The sequence below is a fragment of the Pollicipes pollicipes genome, unplaced genomic scaffold, assembly GCF_011947565.3.
Source record: "Pollicipes pollicipes isolate AB1234 unplaced genomic scaffold, Ppol_2.1 Scaffold_3447;HRSCAF=4054_pilon_pilon_pilon, whole genome shotgun sequence".
NCBI classification, from domain to species: domain Eukaryota; kingdom Metazoa; phylum Arthropoda; class Thecostraca; order Pollicipedomorpha; family Pollicipedidae; genus Pollicipes; species Pollicipes pollicipes.
In genome coordinates this window covers 35,588,872-35,595,471 of record NW_023596297.1, presented here as the reverse complement: position 1 = coordinate 35,595,471, position 6,600 = coordinate 35,588,872, and the positions used below count along the sequence as shown (strand labels likewise).

The 6,600-nt window shown below is 58.5% G+C and overlaps 1 pseudogene; it reads right to left on the bottom strand.

Annotated features, from left to right (window-relative positions):
• LOC119092500 (uncharacterized) overlaps positions 1-6,600 on the bottom strand; it is a 22,456-nt pseudogene extending 15,856 nt beyond the window's left edge.

Genomic DNA, 6,600 nt, shown 5'->3' with positions numbered 1-6,600 from the left:
GTTGGAGAGCCAGCCCCGCTCAACGAGTTTGAAATACGCCATTTATGGGTTATGAAACTCCGCAAAAGGAGCATAGGCCGGTTTCCAGCTTTGGATTTGGAGCAAGGGCCGTCACTCGAGAGGGCCCTTCCGAAAAAGGGCCCTCTTGGGTGACAGAAGTGCAAGGTCTTAGTTTCTGAAAATGGTCGTGGGCAGCGAAAAATGACCGAACGGTGAAATTTTGAGCAGTGAAAAATGGTCCAGCCAACCCCCAAATTTGCCAACAAATAGGTTTCTCCTCAGATTTGGCGCCCTTTTCCCAAAGCTCGGGGGACAAGTCCATGTGTGTGTTGGGGAGGGGGAGCTGAAGCCCCTTATTCAACTCAGTTGGAATATATCCCCCTGGGTAGGTGTCCTAAATCACGATGCTTTTCCGCCATGTGATGCCTGTTAGCTTATCTGCTTTAGATCCCTTCGACCATAGCAAACCATGGTCATGAAAGGACATTTCCCCGACGGGCAGTGCCGCGGATGTTTAGCTATGGAAGAACATTTCAGGCGGTTTCAGACGGTCCAGACAAAATGGAATATCCTCTCAGAGAATCCTCCTGGATGGGGCTACCTAATGGGTCTCTTGAGCATTGGCAGGAAAGGAGCAAGGAGATCCGCACAATAACTTCATCACCCTTATCTGTTTCAACCCCTCAGAACGGTACCGTGCCTTTCTAATTTGGAGAAAGCGTATGTCATGCTGCTCGGTCATCTCGGGTTTTGGGAAGGCGTGGGTAAACCCATTCGTTAGCTTACTGAGACCATTGAAAGAAACAAAAAACAATCTTAGACAGAAGGCACGTACTAAAATCTGTAAACGTACCTTGTTGCTTGTAAGCAGCCATGTTTGTGATTGTACAGTTTAAGTAGCAGAAAGCAAGTTACTGTCAAAAGTATTCGGTTGGTGTTATCAAACTGTCTGATAAATGATATAGTTTTAACAATTGTGTGGGCAAATATTGAGATGGGGGTAACTTCTTCGTTTTTAATGAACTCTGTAAGTAGGCACACTTAGTGTAGAAACTACAGTCAAATTTACGACTTGTTGCAGAAAATGTCCAAAAAACAAATGGGTGTGTAACTGCTCCGTCTCCTTCCCTGTTACACCGCCACTGACCACACCCACAACAAGAGGGCTACTGCAGGCGTACAAGTGGCCATTGCTAACATGTAAAGGAGGCCCAGCCTAAACACAAATGAGACGCGTAGACCTCGTGGCTGAGCAGAGCCCACGGAGTTCCCTGAATTTGAGCGGGAAATGCCCCGCGCAGTCATGGACGAGAGTTCTTTCTGACTTACTTGCTTCAGGTCTCTCAGACATTTCTTTCATTTTGACTGGGATTTCTTAGACTTGTCGTTTCCCTTTTTACATACAAGTGGGAGGCTACAAGGGAAGTGGGAGACAAGTGGGGAAGCCTACTTTGTTGTGGTCTGCTATCCCTTTTGGGCGTTCACCATGGTAACATTTTACATTTGGTGTATCTTTTGACTTGCCGCATTCAACTTTCTTTTACTTTTAAACATGGGACGTTTTGCCTTTTGGCTTCTTATTCTTTTAGCTTTTGCCGTTTGGCATTATTCATGCGAACTGTATCCTCTCGAATTTTGTATGTTTGACCTTTTGCATTCTGCTTTGTATCTCCTTCGCTTTTTGCCATGCAGCTCTTTGTCCTTGTGACTTTTTAACTTTTTGCCTTTTTGATGTTTGGCTTTTACCCCTTTTGAATTTTTGCCATTCGACCGTATCTCCTATGACCATGTGTCCCTTGACTTCTTGGCTTTTGACTTTGTGTCCGGTTACCTTTGCGCCGCCAGGTGTACAAGCAGCAGCTGGCGACGGTGGCGCTGGAGGGCGGCGCCGGGCCGCGCCCTGTTCGCCGCCTCGGCCGGCCGCCGCGCCGGCGAGCTGTTCGGCCTAGCCAACCTGCTGCGCCTGCGCGAGGACGGCCGGCTGACTGAGCGGCTGCTGGAGCGGCACCGCCGGCTGGAGCGCCTCCTCACCAGCCACGGTACCGGCACGCCGCCCTCTACCGACCGGGCGGGCGAGGCGGGGCGGGGCGGCACCGCCGGCTGGAGCGCCTCCTCACCAGCCACGGTACGGCACGCCGCCCTCTACCGACGGGCGGCGCGGGGCGGAGCGGGGCGGCACCGCCGGCTGGAGCGCCTCCTCACCGGCCACGGTACGGCACGCCGCCCTACTACCGACGGGCGGCGCGGGGCGGGGCGGGGCGGCACAGCCGGCTGGAGCGCCTCCTCACCAGCCACGGTACGGCACGCCGCCCTCTACCGACGGGCGGCGCGGGGCGGGGCGGGGCGGCACCGCCGGCTGGAGCGCCTCCTCACCGGCCACGGTACGGCACGCCACCTCCGACCGGCGGGGGGGGGGGGGGGGGGGGGCGGGGCGGCACCGCCGGCTGGAGCGCCTCCTCACCGGCCACGGTACGGCACGCCACCGACGACCGGCGGGCGAGGCGGGGCGGGGCGGCACCGCCGGCTGGAGCGCCTCCTCACCGGCCACGGTGCGGCACGCCACCTCCGACCGGCGGGCGGTGCGGAGCGGGGCGGCACCGCCGGCTGGAGCGCCTCCTCACCGGCCACGGTACGGCACGCCACCTCCGACCGGCGGGCGGGGCGGGGCGGGGCGGCACCGCCGGCTGGAGCGCCTCCTCACCGGCCACGGTACGGCACGCCACCTCCGACCGGCGGGCGGTGCGGAGCGGGACGGGGCGGCACCGCCGGCTGGAGCGTCATGTGCCACCCCCGACCGGCGGGCGAGGCGGGGCGGGGCGGCACCGCCGGCTGGAGGGTCTCCACCGGCCATGGTGCGACACGCCACCATCGAGCGACAGGCAGGGAGGGAAAGCACGCACCGTTGGCTCCTGGTGTTGGGGTTTCGAATTTTACTGACAATAGGTGATCTTCGACGTACCATGAAGTGCTAGGTAAAGGATGGCAAGTAACCTTTAAATTACGTCATGAGAATGACACTGAGAGCGTCACAATCACGGCTGTCCAACGCCATCCTTTATTTTCCTAACTGTTGGCGGTAATTTTTTAACCAGCCCTAACAATCCTGATATTGTGAACGTGAGTTTTTCAGTATACCAGCTGAAGTCATCAGCCCCCATCTTTCATATCTGTTTGGCAGCGGCGCCATGCTGCTCCGTCCGTTGGGGCTGCTCGCTGGACTCGGTCCGCCCTCTGACGTCAGTGCCGTCCCCAGTAGAGCAGGAGGCGACGGCCGCGCTGCCCACCGTACAGACCGGCGTGGCCGGCCTCACGGTCAGCGACTACACGACAGTGGCGCCCTCCGACGACGAGCAGGTGCTGACATCTGGAGACGAGGTGGAGGCACCGTCGCCGTCGGAGACTGCCCAAACCCGAACACCTAGCACGGCGCCCCTGGATGCCGCACTTAGTAAGCAACGTGTTTCTCACCCTCATGTAGTGAACGGAAAATTGTTTTTACTTCGTCCTTTGTTTCAGCGGCTTATCCATGTGGTCAGTTGTTTCCACATCGATGTTTTTGATGGTCAAATACTCATGGTGAACTGGCTGATATGCGAAACCAAGTAACCGCGTAGCGTTATGGTCGTCCCTCCGCGGAATGCATAGAGGGCACGACTGTTTGATACCCCGGTGCTTTCCAGAATCGTGCGGTGTGCAGCACACGCACGGTAACGCGGCCCTGGTGGGCGCCAGCCGCGTGGAGGAGCACGTGGCGCGCCAGGCGGCCCGGGCCGTGTTCGTCCTCGGGGACGGCACCCAGGAGCCGGCCGAGTGGTGCGCGCCACTCCGCCGACAGGTGCGGCGCGTAACGTGACGAGAATGTAACAGAGGTGTGCTGCAGGGTGCCCTGGGGAAGGAAACTCTTCTCAGTACCAGGGACTTCACACAAAATAATAAAAAAGTCTAACCAGCATGAATTTCAGATTGAGTGAGCTGGTTCTGGTTACTCTGTTGATTCAGCCGTCTGGTGTCGCGATGTTTTCCGAAATGGTGCCGTTTTGAGCGGGTCTGGTTTTGCCTGTGGCGCCGGCGTGCGGGGCTAGAGCCGGCCCAGCGCTGTCCGCTGACCATGGCGCCACCTCACTGTGCCCACTGGGCGTGTTTCCAGGCGGGGCTAGAGCCGGCCCAGCGCTGTCCGCTGACCATGGCGCCACCTCACTGTGCCCACTGGGCGTGTTTCCAGGCGGGGCTAGAGCCGGCCCAGCGCTGTCTGCTGACCATGGCGCCACCTCACTGTGCCCACTGGGCGTGTTTCCAGGCGGGACCGGTCCGACCGTCTGCCCGCAAGCGAGCCGCCACGGACGCCCGGTATGGTAGGTCAGTAAACGGCAGGGCAGGTCAGGACTCCAGGGTAGGTCAGGCCTGGTGGTCCAGGGCGGGTCAGAACTCCGTCGGACACGTCAGTGGCTCTGGGACACGTAAGTACACTGTCGGACATGTCATTATCCGATGGTGTATGTCGGACACGTCAGTAGCTGTCGGACACGTCAGTACACTCGGTCAGGTCGGTACACTGCTGGTCAGGTCAGTACACTGTCGGACCCGTCAGTACACTGTCGGACACGTCAGCACACCGTCGGTTAGGTCGGTACACTGCTGGTCAGGTCAGTACACTGTCGGACATGTCAGTACACAGAGGGACGCGTCAGTACACTGTCCGTCAGGTCAGTACACTGTCGGACACGTCAGCACACCGTCGGTCAGGTTGGTACACTGCTGGTCAGGTCAGTACGCTGTCGGGCACGCCAGTACACAGAGGGACGCATCAGTACACTGTCCGTCAGGTCAGTACGCTGTCGGGCACGTCAGTACACAGAGGGACGCGTCAGTACACTGTCCGTCAGGTCAGTACGCTGTCGGACACGTCGGTACACTGTCGGTCAGGTCAGTGCTCTGTCGGACCCGTTAGTACACTGTCGGACACGTCAGCACACAGTCGGTCAGGTCAGTGCTGTGTGGCGAAGGCCGCCCACCTCGTCATCTCTCCATGGGGCGCGGGCCCGTGAAAGCCCGTCGTGACTGCCCCAGTTGCATCACGCCGGGCGCGCTCGACTGGGGGTCTCCCTTCAGTCCGTCCCTAGTGTCACAAGACTGCTCCCAGCTGTCTTGTGACAGGCATATGCTGCACGCTCTGATGGTACAGATGAGCTGATGTAATGCCGACTGGATGATAGCCACGTGAGCTGTACCCTTGTGGGTCACCCCTGCTGCTGGAGCGACCGGGGTGGCCAGCCTGCTTGCGTTAACAAAAACAGGAGATTACAAATTCAACGTCAACAAGCTTAGTTTTTCGCCGTTGAAGTGTCTGTTGGAATCCCGTAATGTCACTCATATATTTCTGAAGTCTTTTGGCAGTTTCGTCATCCTGCAGCCTGAAAACTGGCGAGACCGGTGGGTCTATGTGGAAAGGCAGACTACATCCTATCATGCAACTCATGCATTATCATGCAGCATTTTGCAACCAAATTCCATTCATTACCCACATAAAACTCCGGAACTAATGGTTCATAGGCCCTGTAGATAACAAAATATTGATATAAGAATCCAAGGGCGGCTGTTAATCAAGCTGCGGGGAGGCTGCGTCACGGATTTGGCGAATGGTACTCCGCTATGCCGGCTCTTCCACCCTCTTGCATTTGCGTACTGCAATCACGTGCCTAGTGTCAAGATGGTACGAGCATGCACGGTTCTCGAACATGACCGCTATCTTCACCTTTATCGCCGCAGATACAGATGGAGCAGATACAGGAGAGCCCTTCACTATCTTGCTGGGTAATCGCGGCTGAGTTGCGTCAGCATTGTCGACCTCCAAACGTTTGACATGACCTAACCCATGGCTCTCCTGTTGGTGAAGTGCCATTTGTCGAATGCAGCTCCGCTGAGTGGCCATCACATTGTCTCGATTGTGGCGGAATCCCGATAATTCAGGCTCTTGTGACCGCACGAAGCAGTTCGGGTCAGGTGTCATTCAGCTCATTGCGAGATTGCATGTCTCAATTGAAATAGCACCGTCGAAATGCTTTCCAAATCCTTTCATGAAAGCTATTCAATTTAATAGAGGTGTCTGCATACCTCTGTGGCATGGCAGTGCATCGTCTCCTCCGCGGTCCCCGCCAACGGCATAATGACGCGGTCGCCGACCGTCTGCGAACCTGCCCTGTTGCGGCATCACCGCGTGTTGAACCCTCACTGGGATACCGGCGTCCGCGGATGTCCGACGGTGTGCGCCGGCCGGCTGGCCGTCCGCGGATGTCCGACGGTGTGCGCCGGCCGGCTGGCCGTCTGCGGACGTCCGACGGTGTGCACCGGCCGGCTGGCCGTCCGCGGATGTCCGACGGTGTGCGCCGGCCGGCTGGCCGTCCGCGGATGTCCGACGGTGTGCGCCGGCCGGCTGGCCGTCTGCGGATGTCCGACGGTGTGCGCCGGCCGGCTGGCCGTCTGCGGACGTCCGACGGTGTGCGCCGGCCGGCTGGCCGTCTGCGGATGTCCGACGGTGTGCGCCGGCCGGCTGGCCGTCCGCGGATGTCCGACGGTGTGCACCGGCCTGCTGGCCGCCGCCAT